The sequence below is a fragment of the Chiloscyllium plagiosum genome, chromosome 46 (genome assembly GCF_004010195.1).
Source record: "Chiloscyllium plagiosum isolate BGI_BamShark_2017 chromosome 46, ASM401019v2, whole genome shotgun sequence".
NCBI lineage: Eukaryota > Metazoa > Chordata > Chondrichthyes > Orectolobiformes > Hemiscylliidae > Chiloscyllium > Chiloscyllium plagiosum.
Genome location: NC_057755.1, coordinates 10,293,768 through 10,317,067, shown reverse-complemented (window position 1 = coordinate 10,317,067; position 23,300 = coordinate 10,293,768). Strand labels below are relative to the sequence as shown.

At 40.9% G+C, this 23,300-nt stretch overlaps 1 long non-coding RNA gene across 1 annotated transcript in view; it reads left to right on the top strand.

The window, feature by feature from the left end:
- LOC122544141 overlaps positions 1–10,088 on the top strand; it is a 37,435-nt gene extending 27,347 nt beyond the window's left edge. Inside the window, exons 2-3 of the long non-coding RNA XR_006310274.1 lie at positions 2,468–2,659; positions 6,616–10,088. This is a non-coding gene — a long non-coding RNA (uncharacterized LOC122544141). The remainder of the gene's footprint in view (positions 1–2,467; positions 2,660–6,615) is intronic.
- The last annotated feature ends 13,212 nt before the right edge of the window (positions 10,089–23,300 follow it).

The window sequence follows — 23,300 nt, the reverse complement described above, 5'->3', positions numbered from 1 at the left end:
CTTTAAACGTTTCTAATACCGCAACCAATCAATAAGGAATACTTGCTATTCACTCTAATACTTCAGTTTGGGTTTCAACATCAGTACCTTTGTGCAACTGTCTTATTTTGCAGCACATTATGCACATCATTTATTGTAAAGTATGGCTTTTGTAAAATTACAATCCAGATCTAGTCAACTCTTGGGGTCAGTAATATTCTTAAATCAAAATAAATTAATACAAGCCACATGATTAAATATACATTACATGTTATTTCTTCATATTCTGAATCTCCAAACCACAATAACAAAATATTTGAAATCCTACTCATTTTTACCTGTGATATTTTCTTATTATTCCTTACTAGTCTCAGCATGAACAAACTGGACGATTTGGGAGTGCAAAGTCTCCCTGGCATTCCGAAGGCAAAGCATTGCAAAATACACACGTTGTTGACAGTAATTCTGCATAAAATATAAAACAACGCATTTTAAAATCCATTTTAGTCATTATCAGCAAATATGATTTTCCATTTCTATTATTACTGGGCTTCTTGCTGAGATATTTGTGTAATCGATAGTCACATTTGAGGTGCCGGAAGACTGGAGGTTGGCTAACGTGGTGCCATTGTTTAAGAAGGGCGGTAAAGACAAGTCAGGGAACTATAGACTGGTAAGCCTTACCTCGGTGGTGGGCAAGTAGTTGGAGGGAATCCTGAGGGATAGGATGTACATGTATTTGGAAAGGCAAGGTCTGATTCAGGATCGTTAAAACGGTTTTGTGAATGGGAAATCATGTCTCACAAACTTGATTGAGATTTGAGGAAGTAACAAAGAGGATTAATGAGGGCAGAGTAGTAGATGTGGTCTATATGGACTTCAGTAAGGCGTTCTCCAATTTTCCCTATGGGAGACTGATTAGCAAGGTTATGTATCATGGGATACAGGGAGAACTAGCCATTTGGATACAGAACTGGCTCAAAGGTAGAAGACAGAGGGTGGTGGTGAAGCGTTGTTTTTCAGACGGGAGACCTGTGACCAGTGGAGTGCCAAAAGGATCGGTGCTGGGCCCTCTACCTTTTGTCATTTATATAAATGGTTTGGATGTGAGCATAAGAGTTACAGTTAGTAAGTTTTCAGATGACACCAATGTTGAAGGTGTAGTGTATAGCGAAGAAGGTTAGCTCAGATTATAACAAGATATTGATTCGATGGGCCAATGGACTGAGAAGTGGCAGATGAAGTTTAATTCAGATAAATGTGAGGTGCTGCATTTTGGGAAAGCCATCTTAAGCAGGACATATACACTTAACGGTAAGGTCCTAGGGAGTGTTGCTGAACATGGAGACATTGGAGTGCAGGTCCATAGCTCCTTGAAAGTGGAGTTACAGGTAGATAGGATAGTGAAGATGGTGTTTGGTATGTTTTCCTTTATTGCTCAGAGTATTGAGTCCAGGAGTTGGGAGGTCATGTTGCGACTGTACAGGACATTGGTTAGGCCACTGTTGGAATATTGCATGCAATTCTGGTCTCCTCCCTTTCGGAAAGATGCTGTGAAACGTGAAAGGGTTCAGAAAAGAATTACAAGGATGTTGCCAGGGTTGAAGGATTTGAGCTACAGGGAGAGGTTGAATATGCTAGTGTTATTTTCCCTCTACCGTCGGAGTCTGACGGGTGCTTTTATAGAGTTTTACAAAATTATGAGTGGCATGGATAGGATAAATATACAAAGTCTTTTTCCTGTGGGTGAATGAGTCTAGATCTAGAGGATATTGGTTTAGGGTGAGAGGGGAAAGATATAAAAGAGACCCAAGGGGCAACTTTTTCATGCAGAGTGTGGTATGTGTATGTAATGAGCTGCCAGACGAAGTGGTGGAGTCTGGTATAATTGCATCATTTAAGAGACATTTGGATGGTTTTATGAATAAGGTAATTACAATGACTTCAGATGCTGGAAACCCGAGTTTAGATTAGAGTGATGCTAGAAAAGCACAGCAGTTCTGGCAACATCCGAGGAGCAGTAAAATCGACATTTTAGGCAAAAGCCCTTCATCAGGAATACTGATTCCTGATGATGTATTCCTGATGAAGGGCTTTTGCCCGAAACATCAATTTTACTGCTCCTCGGATGCTGCCTGAATTGCTGTGCTTTTCCAGCACCACTCTAATCTTAACTCCGGGTATGTGAATATGAAGGGATTGGAGGGATATGGGCCGGGTGGTGGCAGGAGGGACTACATTGTGTTGGGATACCTGGTCGGCACGGACGGGTTGAACAGAAGGGTCAGTTTCCATAGTGTACATCTCTGTGACTCTATTATTCTTGTGAAAATTTAGACATAAAGATGACACGTAAAACAATTGTTACAGTTCACTTGGACTTTTAGTGCAATTGTTTTTCTGTTGGCATTTGTTTTCACCTTTGCCTTTTTGTATGTGTCTATTGTTCCTGTAAATAAAGTATATGCTTTTATTTCAAACAATGCAGTTTAAAAAGCAACAATCTCACAGACGGCTGTGTGGAAATCCTAATCTCTGCTCTCCGTGAAAATACTGTGTTGTTAAAACTGGACATCAGCAATGATGATCAAAATGATGACAATGCCAACAGGCTGACAGATAAATCAATTAATGAACTGTCCCAGTTCATTCAGAATAGCACACAAATGAAAGAAATCAGGTGAGTTTTGTTTAAGTGTTCTTTGAAAAGAAAATGTACTTGTTACATAACATAGTTGCATCGATTTGCACAATAAGCATAGGTGAATGGAATTTTAGGAAATGTACCAATTCTGACAGTAACTGAAGTATACCAGGTATTTCAGAGGCCTAGCATGAAGGCTGAGAAAATTTTCTCAAACATCTCTGTCAACTCAAACAGTTTTGCACTGAGGCACAGAGCATATTGGTTTACTTTCTTTTTGCTCATTCACTAGCACATGATCAGTCCCTTGAAACTCACTCCCAAATAGCTGTCATGGTAGATAGGACAGGTCCGATTGAGATGTCTGGTCGTTGCAGATGAGGTGAAATGATGAGTCTGTTTCTGTGTTGTATGACTGGATAAGTCCAAATTATAATTAGGAACTGTAGCGCAAACAGCCAAGTTTCTGGTATTGAGACTGGCTCTAATGCAACGAGAGGTACGTCGGCTTCCAAGAGATCAATTGTGTTAGTGGACTCTCTAGTCCGAGATACAGACAGACGTTTCTGTGGCCAGCAACGAAAAAGCAGAATGGTGTGTGGTTTCCCTGGTGCCAGGAGAAAGGATGTCTCAGAGAGGGTGCAGAATGTTCTCAAGGGGGTGAGAGGCCAGCAAGAGGTCATTGTCCACATTGGAACCAGCGATACAGAAAGGGAAAAGGTTGAGCTTCTGAAGGGAGAATACAGAGAGTTATGCAGAAATTTAAAAAGGAGGTCCTCAAGGGTAGTAATATCTTGATTACTCCCAGTGCTAAGAGCTATGGAGGTCCGGAATAGGATGATAGAGCAGATGAATGCATGGCTGTGGAGGATTGAAACTCGTAAGGTTGGGGTGGGGAGGGGCGGTGGTTGACGCCCAGGGAGATGGTGAGGAAAGAGATCAATCTGAGACTGGTACAGTTGAGAACAGAAGTGAGTCAAACAATCAGGGCAGGCAGGGACAAGGTAGTACTCATAAAATAAACTGCACTGATTTCAATGTAAGGGGCCGAACAAGGAATGCAGATGAACTCAGGACATGGTTAAGAAAATGGGACTGGGATATCATCGCAATTACTGAAACATGGTTCAGGGATGGGCAGGACTGGCAGCTTAATGTTCCAGGATATAAGTTCTACAGAAAGAACAGAGAGGGAAGGAAGAGAGGAGGGTGTGGGGTGGCATTTTTGATAAGGGATAGAATTACAGTTGTGCTGAGCGAGGTTTTTCCCGGAAATATATCCAGGGAAATTATTTGGGTGGAACTGAGAAATAAAAAAAGGGTGATCACCTTCTTGAGATTGCATTACAGACCCCATAATTCTCAGAGAGAAATTGAGAAACAAACTTGTACGGTGATCTCAGCTATCCGTACGAATAATTGGGCAGTTATGGTAGGGGATTTTAACTTCCCAAACATTGACTGGGACTGCCATAGTGTTAAAGGTTTAGATGGAGAGGAATTTCTTCAGTGCGTACAAGACAATTTTCTGATTCAGTATGTGGATATACCTTCGAGAGAAGGTGCAAACCATGAACTGATGTCGAGAAATAAGGCAGGGCAGGTGAGTGAGTTGCCAGTGGGGGACCACTTTGGGTCCAGCGACTATAATTCTATTTGTTTCAAAATAGTGATTGAAAAGGATAGAGCAGAACTTTCAAAAGCTGATTGGTGGCGGATATTTGCAGGGAAAGCGATGGCTAAAAATGGGAAGCCTTCAAAAAGGAGATAACAAGAATCCAGAGGAAGTAGATTCCTGTCAAGGTGAAAGGGAAGGCTGGTAGGTACAGGGAATACTGGATGACTGAAGAAATTGAGGATTTGGTTAAGAAAGAGAAGGAAGGATAGGGCAGGTATAGACAGGATAGATCGAGTGAATCCTTAGAAGGGCATAAAGGAAGTCGTAATATACAAATATATTAAGGACAAAAGGGTAACTAGGGAGAGAATATGGCCCATCAAAGATCAAGTCAGGCTTTTCCAGCAACACATTTTTCAGCTCTAATCTCCAGCATCTGCAGTCCTCACTTCCTCCCATCAAAGATGAGCAAGACGCCCTTTGTGTGGAGCCGCAAAAATGGGGGAGATACTAAATGAATATGTTGCATCAATAGTTACTGTGGAAAAGGATATGGAAAATATAGACTGTAGGGAAATAGATGGTGACATCTTGCAATATGTCCAGATTACCGTGAAGAAAGTGCTGTCTGTCTTGAAATGGTTAAAGGTGGATAAATCCCCAGGACCTGAACAGGTGTACCCTCGAACTCTGTGGGAAACTAGAGAAGTGATTCCTGGGCCTCTTGCTGAGATACTTGTGTCATCGATAGTCACAGGTGAGGTGCCAGAAGACTGGAGGTTGGCAAAAGTTTTGCCACTGTTTAAGAAGGGTGGTAAAGACAAACCAGCGAACTATAGTCCAGTGAGCCTGCCTTCAGTGTGGGCAAGTTGTTGGAGGAAATCCTGAGGGATAGGATGGATATATATTTGGAAAGGCAAGGACTGATTAGGGATAATCAACATGGCTTTGTGCGTGGGAAATCATGTGTCAAAAATGTGATTGAGTTTTTTGAAGAAGTAACAAAGAAGATTCATGAGGGCAGAACAATAGATGTGATCTATATGGACTTCAGTAAGGCGTTCGAAAAGATTCCCCATGCGAGATTGATTAGCAAGGTTAGATCTCATGGAATACAGGGAGAACTAGCCATTTGTATACAGAACTGGCTCAAAGATAGAACAATGAGGGTGGTGTTGGAGGGGTGCTTTTCAGACTGGAGCCCTGTGACTAGTGAAGTGCCATAAGGATCGTTGCTGGATCCTCTATGTTTTTTCATTTACATAAATGATTTGGATGCGAGCATAAGAGGTACAGTTAGTAAGCTTGCAGATGACACCAAAATTGGAGGTGTAGAAGAGAGCGAAGAGGGTCACCTCAGATTACAACAGGATCTGGTCTAGATGGGCCAATGGGCTGAGAAGTGGCAGATGGAGTTTAATTCAGATAAATGTGAGGTGCTGTATTTTGGGAAAGCAAAGACTTATACACTTAATGATAAGGTCCTAGGGAGTGTTGCTGAACAAAGAGACCTTGGAGTGCAGGTTCATAGCTCCTTGAGAGTGGAGTTGCAGGTACATAGGATAGTGAAGAAGGCATTTGGAATGCTTTCCTTTATTGGTCAGAGTATTGAGTACAGTAGTTGGGAGGTCACGTTGCAGCTGTACATGACATTGGTTATCGATTGTTGTAATATTGCGTCCAATTCTGGTGCAATTTCCTGTCGGAAAGATGTTGTGAAACTAAAACGTGTTCAGAAAAGATTTACAAGGATGTTGCCAGGGTTGGAGGATTTGAGCTATAGGGAGAGGCTGAACAGGCTGGGGCTGTTTCCCCTGGTGTGTTGGTGGCTGAGGTGTGACCTTATAAAGTTTTACTAAATTATGAGGGGCATGGATAGGATAAATAGGCAAAGTCTTTTCTGTGGGATGGGGGAGTCCAGAACTAGAGGGCATAGGTTTAGCATGAGTGGGGAAGGATACAAAAGAGACCTAAAGGGCAACTATTTCACGCAGAGGGTGGTACATGTAAGGAATGAGCTGCCAGAGGAAGTGGTGGAGGTTGGTACAATTACAACATTTAAGAGGAATCTGGATTGGTATATGATTAGGAAGGGTTTGGAGGGATATGGACCGGGCGCTGGCAAGTGGGACGAGATTGGGTTGGGATATGTGGTCGGCATGGACGGATTGGACTGAAGGGTCAGTTTCCATGCTGTGCATCTCTATGAATCTATTAGTCTAACAGCTATATACTCAGCCATGATGTCTCTATCTCTCTCATCGATAAATACGTTCTTTAAAAGCATAGAAAAATAACCAAAAAATAATATCATTACCTATAATCGATCTCAGAAGCTGCTCCTTATCAGTAATTATTGCGATTTATCTTTCAGGTTGATGAACAATCAATTCTCTGAGGAAGGACTGCAAAGATTGAAGTCGATTCCAGTATCAAATGATTTAACTGTAATAAAAGAATGAAGGAGGCTGAATGAATTATTTTCTATGATTTGATTCGCGTTGTGCAGGATGCTTATTACAATCAATCCTTTCATGAAACTTTATTTCTGGATTTGTACAATAGACTGGAATAGCCTGTGTGAAAAAGCAAAAGATATGAAACTAACTCTCTCACCAACTCCTCCCTCACTTGCAGGAACCCAAAGAGCCCTGAGAGCGAATCATTAATATTTTTTGCTCTTTTTGTAAATGTTTTTAGACTTTGCACACAGTTCGTTAATACACCTCTTGGAAATTTTGGGGCATAATATTATTATGCACCAGTCCAGACCACCATTCAAAAAGATAGACAAGACCCAAACCTTTCTGGTTGTTTTAATTAGGTATAAGTTGACATTCCGGGAGTGATGTAGCTGGCCCAATCACTCAGTTTTAAACAAAAATACTGTATTTACACATGATCAAAAGAAAACCAAAGTTAGAGTAACATAAATATTTGAAAACTCCATTGACTCTATCAGAACCTAATGATGCAGTTCCAAATACCTGCAAAATCCCATTAACACACCTTGGCAAGCACATCAATTGAAATGAAGGTTCTTCTGGGAGAAATATCAGAGAGAGAGGATCAATACGGACCTGTTTCCTTGCATCTAGCACCTTCTCCGGGTTCCCAACTAAGACTTGACCAGCAGCTGCAAACAGCTGCAAATCAAACCATCCTGTAAATAGCAAACGAAACCAAACCCTGAACTGTGAGAATTGGGCACTTCCCTTTGATTGTACAAGTATTAAAAATAAACACTTAAAGCTTAATCAATAAAATATCTCAGACATATAAGAGCCACAGCTTTTATTCTCACCCCCGGAAAAAAAAAAACAAGACAGAATAAATGTGTTAATGGAGCAGCGTCATCACATGTTCCCCTCTCTCCATCATGCCTTATAAAAGTGAACCATAAATATCCAAAGATGGCTTCATTTTAAAACCCCTTAACCTTAAATTGTTAGTAAACTATAACACATATATATTGACCAGAGTATAATCATGCACACGTAGACTACTACATTGTCTTTCAGTCCATCTACTCCTGCCACGGAACACTTCTGTTTCTCATTCAAGTCTCGACAATGCATGGTCAGCACATTTTCTCACCCTTCCACGTGCAATTTTTTTCAAATCGAATGGCTTTAACAACAAGCTCCAAAAAAATCATCTGGCATTTTTGTCCTTAAATTTCTCTACTCACTTCAATAGGTTATGATCAGTGTATAATTGTCTCAGATACATTACTGGTAACATAAATATTGGAATTTTGTAACGTCAACTGTCAAATATTTCTGCTTATGCATGTTCAATTTCGTATTGAAATGCTTGATTGGTCTTTCTATCTTCTCAGAGTCCTCTTAAAACAGCAAAGTACCAATACCCACATCACTAACATCGATAGCCACCTCCAATTGACTTTACATAATTAGGTGTGGCTAATACTCGGGTAGTGGTTAACACAGCTTCCAGTCTGTCAGGTGCCTTCTGACTGTCCACTGCCCACTGAGACTTCTTGTTGTCCTTTGGCAATACAGTGAGTTGAACAGCCACACTGCGAAAATTTTGTACAAATTTCTGATAAAATTCACTCAATCCCAGGAATCATAGAACTTCTGTTTTTTTGTTGTTGATGGTATGGGAAATTCACCATTGATCTTTGTTTTTGCATTCCATGAGGCTATTTGTCAATATCCAATAGCATCGTCCAGGAAGGTGAATTGGGCTTTGGCAAAATCACTCTTAGCGAAGTTTATTACCAAACCTGTGTCTCAAAGTCAATCGAACAAGTCTGATAAATATTGCAAATGTTGATTCCATGTGCGACCAAAAATCACCAGGTCATCAATATGTACTATACAATTGGGTAATCTGGAAATGCCCTTATTGCTTAGTCTTTGAAATGTAGCTGATGCGTTTTTCTTACCAAATAACATGACTGATACAGTCCATTCAGCGTTAGGAAAGCTGAAACTGGCTTCGACTTTCGGACAAAATTACCTGCCAGTATCCTCTGAGCAAGTCCAACTTAGAGATATAAGTTGCTTATCTCACGTTTTCAACACTGTCTTTCAAACACGGAATCAGATAAGCATCAGTCTTTGTTGATGTTGTGATAGTCCACATAAATTCGTTTGGTGCAATTTGATTTTGGAACCATTACATTAGATGAGCTCAACTCACTTTAAATCATTTTGATTATGTCGTGTTTTAGCACGTGTTCAATTTGAGCCAACCTTAGAGAGTTATGCCTATAAAGACGTTGCTGAATCAGAGCAGACATCCAATGGCTACATTTTTCCAATATTTCAAAATACCTCCCAATGTAATAGAAGTAACTCTTTCAGGTCAATTTGATTTTCCTCTGGTAGGTAACTCGATAATTTATCTCAATTTTTGACAACTTCCTCATTGTCCAATTTAATTTTACGAATGTCCAATTCAGAATTCACTCTGTGTTGTAATCAGTAACACAATCTTCTTTTGCTTATCTTCCCTGCCAACATATCTTTTCAACACATTCATATGGCACACTCGGTGAGATTCCTTTCTGTCCAGAGTCCTTATCAAAATAGTTCACCTCACTCAATTACCTTTGGACTTGACTGGGTCCAGTAAACCTTGCTTTTAAAGGTTCACCCAACACTGCAAGTAACACTCACCCCCTGATCTCCGAAAGCAAAAATGTGAGTTATTTATTTGTCTATTTCCTGATTCATTGTACTTTTTGACACATTTGAATGCTGTCTAACCAACTTATTCACTCTTTATACCAGTTCCCTAAAATTTGACACATTGTCCAAATCTCTGATTTCTGACTTACCAACTTCTCCTGAATCACGGTAAACAATCCTCACTTCATGCTCAAAATCTAATTCAAATGGACTGAATTTGGTTAATTCATTTGATGCAACTTTGATGACACAAATTACAAACAGATTTGTCTTTTATCCCAGTCATCTGGATTGTCTTGCTTATAGGTTCTCAACATGGTCTGTAATGTCTAAGGCCACGATTCCAGTGCTCAGTGCAAGTCTGGATGGTATGCAGTACATTTGAATTGTTTTATTTGTAAGCTGTCCATAAGTTCCTTGAATAATTGTTTCCTTGGTGTGAACTTTGGCCCTTGATCTGGTTGTATCTCTGTAAGTTGTCCATATCTCATGAAAAAAATTGAATAATTCCACTACAATCCTTTTAGCTGTGATAATGCAGAATTGAATGGCTTCTGGAAATCGAGTGAGCGCATTAATTATTGTTAACAAGCACTGATTTTCCTACTTTTTGCTTTAAGAACGATTCCTACGTTATCAATTAAGATTATTAAATGCAGAAATAAAGGTGCGGGTTTTATTACTGCCTGTGGTTTCCAATTACCTGGCATTTATTACACGTGTAGCATCCTTGTACAGTCCAGACCAAAAAACACGTTTTTGTATTTTAGCTTGAATTTTACTTCCCAATAAACGACCTCCTACTGGTTGTTCGTGTACTACCTGCAACGCTTTCTTTCTATAACCCACTGCAATATGACTTAATAAACTTCTGCCGACATCTCATCTGACTGAATATATGACAGCCCCCATTTCCTCATTTTTAAGATGGTGGCATTCGGGAATACATGGAGATTATTCTGCAGTGTCTGCTTTTTGATGCAATTGCTTTAGTTTCTAATCTTTCTGTTGTAGTCAAAATATCTGCTTTGCTCTTGTGTTTTTTCTCAACCATTTGATCAAACAGGGTCTCTGATAATTCCACATCAGCTGTCTTATCTCTACACTTTGATGTCTTCTGTGACTTTGTAATCTTGTTAACATGCAGTCAGGAAAATTCCCAGGATATGCTTCCTGCAATAGTTCAGTTACTTGAGTTTCCACTAGCTGTTCAAAGACAGTAGGCATCACTCCTACCAGTTATATTGTGAGCAAGGACAAATTGCAGCCCTAGAGCTGAGAGTTTGTCCAGTACTCCTGCCACGATATCACTACTCTTCACTGAACACGCTAACCTTACTCTATATAATTAAGCACTTCTTGTCTACTCGCACTTTTTCTGGCATTTGCCCTCCACTTTTCTTTCCATTACCACTCCAACAAAGTTCACTGGCTTTGCCTCTTTTCCTACATCTGACTTTGCGTTGTTTTTTTTCTATCACACCAACCCTGTGATTTCACATTGACTACTTTAATGCAGTGAAAACTCTGCAACGTTTTAACTTCTGTTTCCCTTTCAAAGGTTTCTTTTTTACCCTGTGGTAACGTATCCTTCTGATCTTCACCGAGATCTATCTTTTCTCTTCTACGTGAGGATTTCTCGTTTTCCCTAACTTCTATCCCTCACGGACCGAATTTTATTTTGCAAACCAAATGTTTGATTGATGAACCAATTCATAATCAGCAGGGTTTCTGCTGCTAATCGTGCCATTTTAAATTCTCCAAAGTAAGTATCTATCTGAGTTTTCTCTATTTTTAATGCTCTTATCCAGCTATCAAAGTTATTTTGTTTGATCCGTTCAAACTCAATGAAGATTTGACTCGGGTTCCTCTTTAGATTCCTGAATTGTTGTCTGTCGGTTTCTGGCACAAGCTCATATTCACTTAAGATGGCTTTCTTTACCTCCTCATATGCCGAAGATACCTCCTGTGATAATGATGTGAATATCCCATGAGCTCCACATACAAGTTCTATTTGGATCAACGAAACTCACATGGTCACTGGCCACTTCCTTTGTTTAACTACCTTTGCAAATGGGATGAAAAAGGCTTCCAAATTCTTCTCATCAAATTTAGGCAACGCTGAATATATTTAAACAGATCCTCACGAGGCCTTTGGCTACAATGGGTTTGCTCATCCTCACACTCTTCCTCACTAAATTTACCTTTAGCTTCCATTCCCATTCTTTTAAGTTGAGTTTTCTGTCTAAGTGCCAGTTTCTAGAGGCCAAACATTCTCTCTTTCTATCTTTTCTCCCTCTCCTTTTCTTTTTGTTCTCTGGGGCCTTTGATTCTTTTGTCTTTCCTCTGCTCGTAGTTCAAATGGATTCATTTCTCTTCTCCTTCATTTAACTCTAACGCAAGCTGATTCATTTTGGATTACGTTTTGGCCATCTCGAGAAATACTGAGGGTGTCTTCAACGAATGTAAATGCTGAGGCATTGCTGTAAATATCTCTCTTTCCCTCATTGAAGGAGGCAGCTCCAACTCCAGTTTGTCTGCTAATTCCAGCAGCTTTTCCTTGCTTACCTTTTGTAAAGACCCAAATTCACTTCTTCCAATCCCAGAACACTCTGAGTTAATAAAAGTTCCATTACTACACCAAACACTATTTAAACCAAACCGAATCCAGCACAGGGAACTAAAGACACCAACACCTACCACTCGCTGCCTTTGAGTCCAGCAACCCTAAACCTAATTTAGAACTGTAGAACGAATCCTGCAATGAGCTGACAATCTGTTATGGACAGACCAGAACCCCTCAAAACATTTCAAGAAGGTCGCCCAGACCCTGACTTGTCTACTTGTTTTAAACAGGTATTCATTGGATATTCCAGGAATGATGCAGCTGGCCCAATCACTAATTTTTAAGCAAACAGAATTTATTTACACACTAACAAGAGAAAAACAAAGACAGAATAACATGAATATTTGAGAACCAAATCGACTCTCTCACAACCTAAAAGTGCTGTTGCAAATACCTGCAACACCCCTTAAACACCCCTTGGCAAACGGCAAAATTCAAATAGAGGTTCTTACAGGATAGATGTTAGAGAACGAGAGAGAAAATCAGCATGGACCTGCTAATTCAGGTACCTAGCAGCCTCTCTGTGTTCCCAGTTAAGACTTAACTAACAGCTGCAAAACACAACAGCTTGCTAAAATCTAGCCAAAGCCTGATGTTGGAGAACTAGCCAGTCCCCTTGCATAGTACAAGTGTTTTAAGAAAAACACTTAAAATCTTATTCATGTAGATAACCCCAGGCATATCGAAACCTCTGCCTTTTTGAGCCCTCTGAAAAAGACTGAGGGCAGAATAACTTTCTTAAAGGAGCAGCATTGTCACAATATAATGTCTGCATGGTGAATGACAAGCTTATTCAGAAAGCATGGCATTAACATTCGAATCATGTCATGTTTTCATTCTACATCCCACAATCATTCTGATTTGTCTGCTTTCAGCCTTCCAAGCTCAACTACACTTCATGATTTTATTCAGCGCTTTGTAATTTGCTGGAATGATATTGGATAAAAAAATTCATCCTGTGGCAACTCCTCCTACGAGGGCAGCTGGTCCTGATAAATCATCCACAGTACGACAGAGTCACTGGGAGCTCTTATGTGGCAGTGGTAGTGTCCCTATGACTGAACCAGGAGGTCAGTGTTCAAGATCCATCTGCTCTAGAACTGTGTAATAATATCGCTGAACAGCTTGTTTCAAAAAATCGTGCATATATGTGACAAAGGGTATCGGTACTGGATGGCAGCACAATGTTCTGAAGAACTAAAGTGTGATCTGGCTGTGACAATTTAATTCTAATTAAATTAAATCTATTACTCCAATTTTGTTTCAAGGACAAGAATTTTAAAGTAAGTTCCAACTCCAGAAATGAATTGGATGTATTTCCAGGTAGAAGGGCGAACTGGATGGTATTTTCAAAGGTCAGCATTTGCCGGGTTGTTTTGTTTGATTCGAATAATTATGCCTCATCTGTATTTTGTAATAATATTTTATTGATCACTTCACTTTGCAATTACTTACCACAAAGCAGCATGATGTGTGAAACGAAAGCATGAGGGCAATTTCTGCTGCTTTCTTAGAAGCATCAACATTACAGTGTAGTTTCCCAGAACCTAAGGCATGTCTAAGAGATGTGAAAGGCATCGACTTAAAAAACGAACAACAATAAACAAAAGTACTGACAGAACGACACGTCACTTGCTTGCTTTCATACTCGATGCCACTATTTATAAACCCAAGGAGGACCGAAGGAACACCCTCAACCCTTGTGATAGTCGGCTTGGGATCCACGTGTTTGGGATAACTTTGTGCCGCAGGAACACAGTCAGCTCCAGTGCAAGTGATTAATGAGACAGTCCATGGATAACCACGCAAAGCTTAAGTGTAAATTTATGGCAAGTATTATATCAAGAAAGCACTGGGATGCCTCACATACATGTAGCAATACGGGCTCTATCAGAATACCTTTGTTCATTCATGTGTTACCAACCATTACCAAAGAATCACACCCAGATATCTATAGCAGGGCACTAGAAACAGACCAGCACGGTTTTATCTGGTGTCATATCAAGGCACCAGCATAAATAAGGTGGTAATATTACTACGATCTCATGGTAATGCATCACATTCCTCATATCTGAGAAGTGCAGTCACATCTGATAGCATAGGATATCATGAGCACTAGACAATGGTTACGTTCATTATTTGTATAGCTCTAGCACAATGGGATGAGCATGGTCAGATGTGATTTATAGCAGCAGTGGGACAATACCTACGTGCTTAGATCTGATGTGAGTTTGAATGCCACATGTTCTGGAGAGTTATGCTGACCCCTATTGTAAGTGTAAGTTATTGAGAAGCGGACATGGTCAGCTCAAGTCTAAGTGAAGCATATAATTAATCAGAGTACATCACTCATTATTTGTATTGTAGTATCGGGTTATTCACAGATTTGGTCGGATTTACTTCACTGCCTGGTCTGAAACTATCACCTCACTTGGAATGTAGGGTCTCCAGGTTGTAATGATAAGCCGCTGTGTAGCTGCTGTTAGCTGTCCTTTAAGAACAGGTTTAGCAGCAGCACGGGGACTGTAATTTGCTGAATAAACTCTGTCTTCCACAGCCGGGTGTATCAACCATAACAACCTACCTAAATTCATGTGTTGCATAATCGTAGTTATCACCAGGTGTAACTTTAATTGATTGACTTGTAGGATTGAAGAATCTATAAAAACAGGTTTCTTCATCAACCAGAGTATTAGAGCTAAAATAGAATTAACTTCTTCTTAAAAAAATGGGACAGCCAGTTATTCTGTTGATTAAAAAAAACAATTTATTGCCTGATTCTCACTGCCTTTGGTGTTCCTGGTGAACATTTTGAACTCATGCATCTGCTAAATGTCAATTGATAGATTTTTTTAAACAGATATTTGAGCAATTGTGCTTTTCTTTCTTTGTTTCTCCAGCAAACCTGATGATAATTGGGATTCTTTTCAAAGGAAACTGTGGCTTTTCCAAGTGTGTCTCTGTCTACATGGTGGCCATGGCAACAGCAGATCTATTTGGTGATGTTTATGAATGTGATGTTACATCACATTTTCAGCTTTACTTCTACCATTTTCATTATTAGCCCCCACTCCTCTGTGCAAGCTAAACACCATCACCATCGATTTGTCCATTTTGTTCACTATCAGCTTCACATTTGACAGGATTAAAATTATCAACTGTGAAACGTTTAGAACAAGCCATTCCACCCAGAAAACTGCAGTCACCTTTACAACAACATTAACTTTCATGATCGAGTTAAAGAACATTCTATTTCTCTTTGCATTTTAGTTTTGGCAAATCATCGACAAGGTGCACTGGGGTTGCAGTGCAAGTGAAGACGTATTTACCTCACCACCAGGGGCAGCCTACGCCTGAGGTGTTTGAATGATCAGTAAAATCTCTGTCGGGAGTGAAAAGATCCTTTGAGGCCTTTAACGGAGGTGAGGGGGAGGTGTGGGCGCAGGTTTTCACATCTTGCGGCGGCCAGGGAAGGTGTAGATGGTCCATGGGAACTTGAGGTCAGGGTGGAAGGTGTTCGTGATGTTGATGAACTTTTCAACCTCCCCGCTGGAGCAGGAGGTAGCATCGTTATATAATCGATGTAGCAGAGGAAAAGATGGGCAATAGTGACAGTGTAATTGCGGAAGATGGGATGTTCCATGCATCAGTTGAAGAGGCAGGCATAGCAGGGTTCCATGCGGGTGCCCATGGCTAGCCTGTGGTATGAAGGAAGTGGGAAGGTTCGAAGGTGAAGTTTTGATGGTGAGGATCAGTTCAGCCAATAGAACGAGTCTGTCTGTGGAGGGATACAGCGGGAAAGGAAGAAGCAGATGGCTTGGAGACCTTCATTATGGCAGATGGATGTGTACTGGGACTGCATGTCAATGGTGAAGATGATGCGTGGGGTGCCGGGAAACAGAATTCAAGGATGTGGAGTGCATGAGTGGTGTCTTGAAGATATGTACTGAGTTCCTGGACATAGGGGGACAGGATGGTGTCAAGCTACGAGGAAATATGTTTGGTTAAGCAGGCAGAGATGGTCTGTGGACCACAGAAATAAGGTTTGTGAAGTTTGGGTAGGACGTAGAACTGTGTGGTGCGAGTTTCCCGGACAATGAGATTGAAAGCTGTGGATGTGAGATCTCCTGAGGTAATGGTTGTGGATAGTGGGAAATGGTGGATTGGTTGTGGATAGTGGGAAATGGTGGATTGGTGATGGGAGGTGAGTTTATAGTCAAGAGGGTAGTGGCAGGAAGTGTCCGTGAGTGGGCCTTTGATTTCAGCGGTGTACAGTTTGGGGAGGTTACAATGGAGGGAGCGGAAGGCTGTGTGTTGCGAGGGTGCAGAGTTGGATTGGATGAGAGGAGTGGAAAGATTGAGGTGGTCAATGTCATGGTGGCAGTTGGAAATGAAAAGATTGAAGGTGGTTAACAGACCAGCACGAGGTGGCAAAGTGGAAGGAGTGTGTTGGAGGCTGGAGAAGGGGTCAGTGGAAGGTGGGCGGTAGTGCAGATGAAAACCATAAGAATGGAGGCAGGTGAAAAAATTAATGTTGCAACACGTAGAATTTCGTGACCTAGGAGCATAGTGGAATGAAGGTGAGACTTTTACTGAGGACTGATCGCTCATCCTCCGTGAGGGAGAGATCTGGGGGGATGGTTAAAACACGGCAGGCTGAGAGCTAGGAGCTGGTGTACAGTTGAAGTTGGGAGAGGAGACTTTTTCTGGATTAGGTGTAGTTGTGATATCGTGGGTGACGTCACAAAAAGAAGTGACACACACGATGGGGATCATTGTGTGGAAGCGATGCATTCAGTTGCATTTGTGGGGATGGAAGTGAAGTTCTGTGTGATGTTCGCGATGTCATGGGTTCAACTCCCCCTGCTACTCCACCAACGACTTGCAAATCCTGGGCCACCTCCACTGCCAAATCCTCGCCAGCCGATGCCGGGAGGAACAACACCTCATCTTCCACCATGGGACACTCCAATCATATGGCAGCAATGTTAATTTTACCAGTTTCTTCATCTCCCCTCCTTCACCTCATCCCAGATCTAACACTCCAAATTGGCCCTAGCTCCTTGAACTGTCCATCTTCCTTCCCACCTATCCACTCCACACTCCACTCCAACCTATCACCATCAGTCCGACCTGCATCTACCTATCACCTTCCAAGCTACCTTCCACTCAGACCAACATCCCTCCTATTTATCTTTCTGCACTCCATAATTTTCTGATGAAGGGGTTATGTCCGAAACATCTTCTCTCTATTCCTCACCTGCTGTGCTTTTCCAGCAACACACTTTTCGATTCTCATCGCTTGCATCTGCAATCCTCACTTTCTTCCAGGTGATTTGCCCCAGTTGCTTCCATTTGTATGTTCCTTTGGATTTCAGTTTAAGTATATCTGTGTTAAATTTCATCATATTCTGCAGCATATAGAAATCTATTCTGCCATTTCATCATGACTACGTTTTAGTGCATACAGAGGAACGTCATGGTTCTTTAACATGTGTAATCTGTTTTGAACTCCTCAGTGCTTACTTGAGTCAACAATTTCACGTTCAGCTTCCGCGTTCCCTTGCCAGCCTGATGGGTGACAGGTGGCGAGCAGGAGGCAGTCGCCACTGAAGAAGACGAGCTTGACGTCAGTGGATCTGACTGACAAAGTGCAGAATGCAGACAGGAAATCAATCCTCGAGCGGATAGACCGGTCTGGCCGCGACCAGGTGGATGTACCCTGTGCTCCATCTGCAGGGGTGCAGAAAACATTGAGGAGTGTTTGCAACTTTAACTGTTTCCATCAGGAATTGGATGTGGAGTCTAGTTTGCTGTCAGCCTCTCTGGATTATCCATCTGTGTCAATGATGCAGTTAAAGTCTGCAACCAGGATGACCGGCCTGGACGTTGCCAACATCAGTGGCAGCTGTGGCAGGACAGCCAACTGCTTACTCTTTGCCACTGGGATGCGCACATGATTAGTCCCGGGGAGCAAATCTGTATATGGCATATGCTACGAATAAGCTCCCGCCTCCCGCCACATGAAATTCGGAGATGGTGAAGTTACCTCCTTGCCACAGAATAACTAGGCCAGAGGAATGGCAATTGTTTTCCCTTGACCAGTTCAAAATCCTCTGGGATCATTTCTGGTAACTGCTGAGGTGCAGTATCTCGCACTTCTGCAGAAACAGGAGGTCCGCTTTGATATTGGCCAGGTACGCTAATGTGAAACATATCGTGCAGTAGATTCAACACCAAGCGTGTTAATACTGGCAAATTTCGCACCCATTTTAAGAGTTTATAGAACTACGCAATGTCCATTTGCCCACGGTCTCGTCACTGTGAGACTTCCTGCCTCCATGTGGTGTGGGCACACTGTTGGACAATCTCCCCACTGAGGTAGACTTCCTATTCATCCCTGAAAGAATTGCTCTGCTTCGGAGATGGAGTAGTAGGCCTGGTATGGGGTTCCTGGTGACCTTGAAACAGAACTATTAGATTGGAGTGTGCAGAGTAAACATACCAGAGCAGAGGAGATTGAATCCGAATAGGAAGTGAAATCCTAACGTGGATAATCATTTTAAATGACTAATGTTTAATTGACTTATTATTTATTTTTCTACTTAATACCAGCATGAGTTGTAATTTTTTTTAAATATTGGACTAAGAATGACTTTAACATTGAACTTTCTTTTACCTTGTTTGTAAGATTTTATAACTAGGTACTTGAAACTAAAATGGCACTGTGTGTGATGACATTCTAAACTTTGCATTGTACTCCTGTACTTGACTACACATGACAATGAAATCTAAATCCAAAATGCTTGATCCCCATGCTAATCAAGAACCTATCGACCTCTGTTTTAAATACACTGAATGATTTAGTCTCCACAGCCCTCAGCTTCACCATCATCTGGCTGAAGAAATTCCTTCTCAACTCATTTCTAAAGGGTCATCCCTTCAATCTAAGGCTTTGCCCTTGCGTCCTAGTCTCCCCTTGTGTAAACATCTTCTCGACAGCCACTCCTGCCAGGCTTCTCAGTATTCAGTAAGTTTCAATCAGATGGCACATCACACTTCTAAACTCCAAATACGGACACAGAGACTTCCATTTCTCCTCACATAACAAGTCCTTTATTCCCAGAACCATTCTTGTGAACATCCTCTGATCCCTCTCCAATATTAGCAATTCCTTCTTTAAATATGGGCCCCAAAGTGGGTCATATATACAATCGAGCTTATGCAGTTTCAGCATCCCTGCTGTTGCATATTGCCCAATGAATGCTAAGATTACATTTACCTTCATAACGACCACATGAACTGGAATCTTAATCTTAACAGCATTCTGAATGAAGATTTCTCATACCATTTCAGCTGTAGATTTCTGAAGCCTTTTTCCTCTATAGAGAACAGTTTACACCTTTACATTTCCTACCAAAGTGCATAATCTCAGACTTGCTCACACATCATTCCATCGGCCACTGCATGGACTTACAATTCTCTAGCTGTCCCATTATCTGCATTCACCTTTACAATACTTCTTACTCAGTTGTCTTATTCCTCATTTCTGAGTTGTCCGATGCCAGACTTTCCTCCTTTTTCTTAATGTGCCTAAATTAGCTGGTATCAATATTTTTAACACTTGTCACTGTTTCAGAGCCAGTTTCTCTCAAGAGTAAGTGACAATGTCTTGAGGACTTTCAACGTATTCCCTCACTATGTTGGATATGTTAACCATTTCATGCTTGTCAAGTAGGCGGGCATGATTGTAATCCTTTATTAAGTACAAGATTTCCTCTCTCAACCAGTCTTTTGTTTTCTGGTTTTAGAACACTATACCATGAATTCTTGATTTTACAAATGCCTGTTAAAGCTGCCCATGATTCAAGGTAGTCCTCTGTTCATATAAAATGGCTGGGGCAAATTTTAGCTGAAACAGTCACTTCACAGCCTGCTGTTTGAATTCAAGCTATAGGCTCGAATGATTAGGCAAATTCAAGAAAGCAGTAAATCCAAGGTGACTTGATAGAGATAACACACAAAAGGTCTTGTGAAATTTTACACAGAAACCGATGTAATTTGTGTGGAGAACGATAGCAGTGTTATCTATGGGAACCCATTGATACAGCAAAGGAGAGCAATCTATCGCAATGGAATATAACAAAATGTAACCATCTATTCAAGCTAAAATTGTGCTTTAAATATGCAGCCAAGATGGGATATAACTGATTTCCTAGGTCTATTGAAACATCTAATATCTCTTCTTTCTTGTACTTAACGTGTTTCAGAAGCTCACCATCCCAGTTGAAATGCCCAGCAAAATTTCTTTCTCTTCTGTGAATATAAATGAGCACTCTTCAATTAACCCCCTTCCACCCCATGTCCTCAGACTCCATGCACTAATTTTCCATTTGTTCTCTAAGAGGTACCACTTTTTCCCTGCTGAACCTTTTGCTCTTAATATACTTAGAAAACGTCTTGGGGGTTTACATTAATCCTACCTGCCAAAGATATTTTATAGCCCTTCATTGCCCTTCTGAGTTTTTTAAAGCAACCGAGTACTTGATATAGTGTTGAAGGACCTCCACTGTTTTGCTTCTTCAAACTGTCTTTATCAAAATCCCTTGTCATGTAGGGATCACCCGAACTGCTACTCTTGCCCTCCTGTACTCTCGCTATATTACTTTTAAAAGGCTCCCACAATTAAAAAGTAAACTTATCCCAGTCAATGGTTGCCAGGTCCTGTTTTCTATTGAAGTTTCTTTCCGATGACTATGAAACTCACAAAGTTAAGGTCGCTACCTCCCCAAAGCTCACTCAATGAACTCGAACCGTTTGACTGCCTTCATTTCCTAGATCCGGTTGTACGTTGGACCATCGCTAGTACGATTATCTATCCTCTCGTGCACAATGCATTACTGGATGCATTCTGATAATTTCACACTTAGGTGATCCCAGTTAGCATGGTTAAAATCCCCTGCAACCACAAGTCAGTTTCTCTCTCACCTTTCTGCAATTTGCCTCTGTATCTGCTCCGCAATCTCCTTCTGACTGTTGGGAGCCTGTGGTAAAATTCCAGCAAAGTAATTGCCGCATTTTATTTCCAGGTTCTACCCAGATGGCCCCATTCAAAAAGCCTTTTGGTGCATCCTCCCCTTCACAGCAGTGATAGTCTCCATTATCAAAAATGCTCTGCCATCCCCCACCACTCTACTACTTCCTCCTGCCCCATCACAACTGAAATTTCTACACCCTGGAATGTTGAGCTGCTGGACCTGTCCTTCATCCAACCATGATTCTGATGTGCTCATCAATGCTCTAAGTTCTTCTGCCTTACCACCAAAGCTCATTGCATTAAAATGGATAGAAATTTGCTTCTTGGACTTCCTTTATGCTTTACCATGCTCATGTCTTCTCTGCCTCCAGGACTGTCATAGTAATCCTTCTATATCTGACTGAACCTTGCTCACTGCATGATTCCATAAGTTGTTGGTTGCTTTGTGTCTTGTTCGCGTTTGAACAAATATTCTGTCCGGGCTGCATAAACGTGTAAGTACAATCCCTACCATTGACGGTATCTCCGGGGTACGCACAGGTCTCTGAGGCCGGAGAAAGATTGCCAGGACCAGACTTTGGTGAGTTTTCATTTTACGTTGTCATTTCAGCAGGAGAGGTAAGTCGAATAGTTGGGAATATTCGGTGAGAGAATCCAAAAACAAGTGCCACCCTTAGTCAGTCAGATCCTGACAGTGGAGAAAGCCTGGAGATTGTCGCTTTATGTTTAAATAATTCCAACCATTTAACCAGTTGACCCATTTAATCCTTGCCCTCTCTATGTATTAAAACACCGCTGATCAAATAAATCTTCCCATTGCCTGTTCTGTTCCTTTCAGATGGAATTCTCCTGGCTTGATGTATTCTTCATCAATCAAGTTATAAAGGTAATATTTCACTGTCCTACTACCAATACTGTATAACTTAAGCAAACATTTACTCATAAATCCCTTGCTCCCTTATAAGGTCTATGGTGACGTCCTATCCGTAGTTCTAAGTTATCTGCTGAATAGGCACTGAAACGTGTTTCTACGTGCGTTCAGAGTATTGCAACCTCCAGGTTGCAAAATGTTTCAACAGTAATGATTTGCAGACTGTATTTTATGTTGTCTTGAACCATTATCGAGAACGATAATGGCAAAACTGACTGACAGAAACAGAAGGGGGAAAAAATGATTGACATAAAGAAACTGTGCTATTGAAATGTTTGCCCGATGAACTGTGGGAAATTCAAACTAAAAACGACTTTTCAACCTAAGATGCAAACTGATGTGTGGATATAAATCTGCACCAAGAAACACGAAGTCAGGAGCATTTAGCTGCATTCTGAAGAAGGGTCATTGGACACGAAATGTTAACTCTGCTTTTTCCGAAGATGTTGCCAGATGTGCTGAGTTTCTGCAGCAATTTCACATTTTGCTTCTGGCTGATGTTTGATTTCAGGTTTGGCGGTTCTATGCCGGTGTAGGCGTTGGGATGCACTGTCAGTAAAATTCGTCTAACAAATAAGGCAACACACACAGGAGTTCAATTTACTGACTGTGCTGTGCACACAGATGACAATCAAACTGAATGCTACAACAATTTTGAGCGTGAAACTGGAGCATCAACAAATTATTGACAATTTCATCCTCAATACAGAAATTTCTCAAAATTTAGATTTGACGTTTATTTCAGGTAGTCCTAATGTTGGATGTCATTGAACACATTGGACAAAATCAGTTCTCCTCCTTTTACTGATTTATCTCTCTTCCAGGCCAATGAAATTACACATTAATGTACAATGCAGAATACGAGCTGCAAATGCCAGACACAAAAGGACATTTGTATGTTCTGGTCACTTCAGGATTTTGGCATAGGCAGGATGACTTAAGGTTCAGGAGATGCTAGAACTTTCTTGTAAACGAGATAACAAGAAAATAAATTAATTCCAATTCCATCTTTTACAATCAAGGAATGTTTAAATAAAATGTTCGCATATTTCCAGATAGAACAGACATTACAAATGTAAAATCACTAACTTTGCAGAAAAAATAAATTGAATAATTTTCAAATATCAGCACACTGCATGAAAATTGCCTGCTTCTTTCTGATAATACAAAGTATACATGTCTCCATTTTCAATCTGCTCCTCTAAAAAGTTAATTTGTGAGCTTATTCATGCTAAACAAAAGACAGACAGTAAATTAATTCAAGTTTGTATTGGTCTTCACAGCACAGAAGATTCTGAAAATA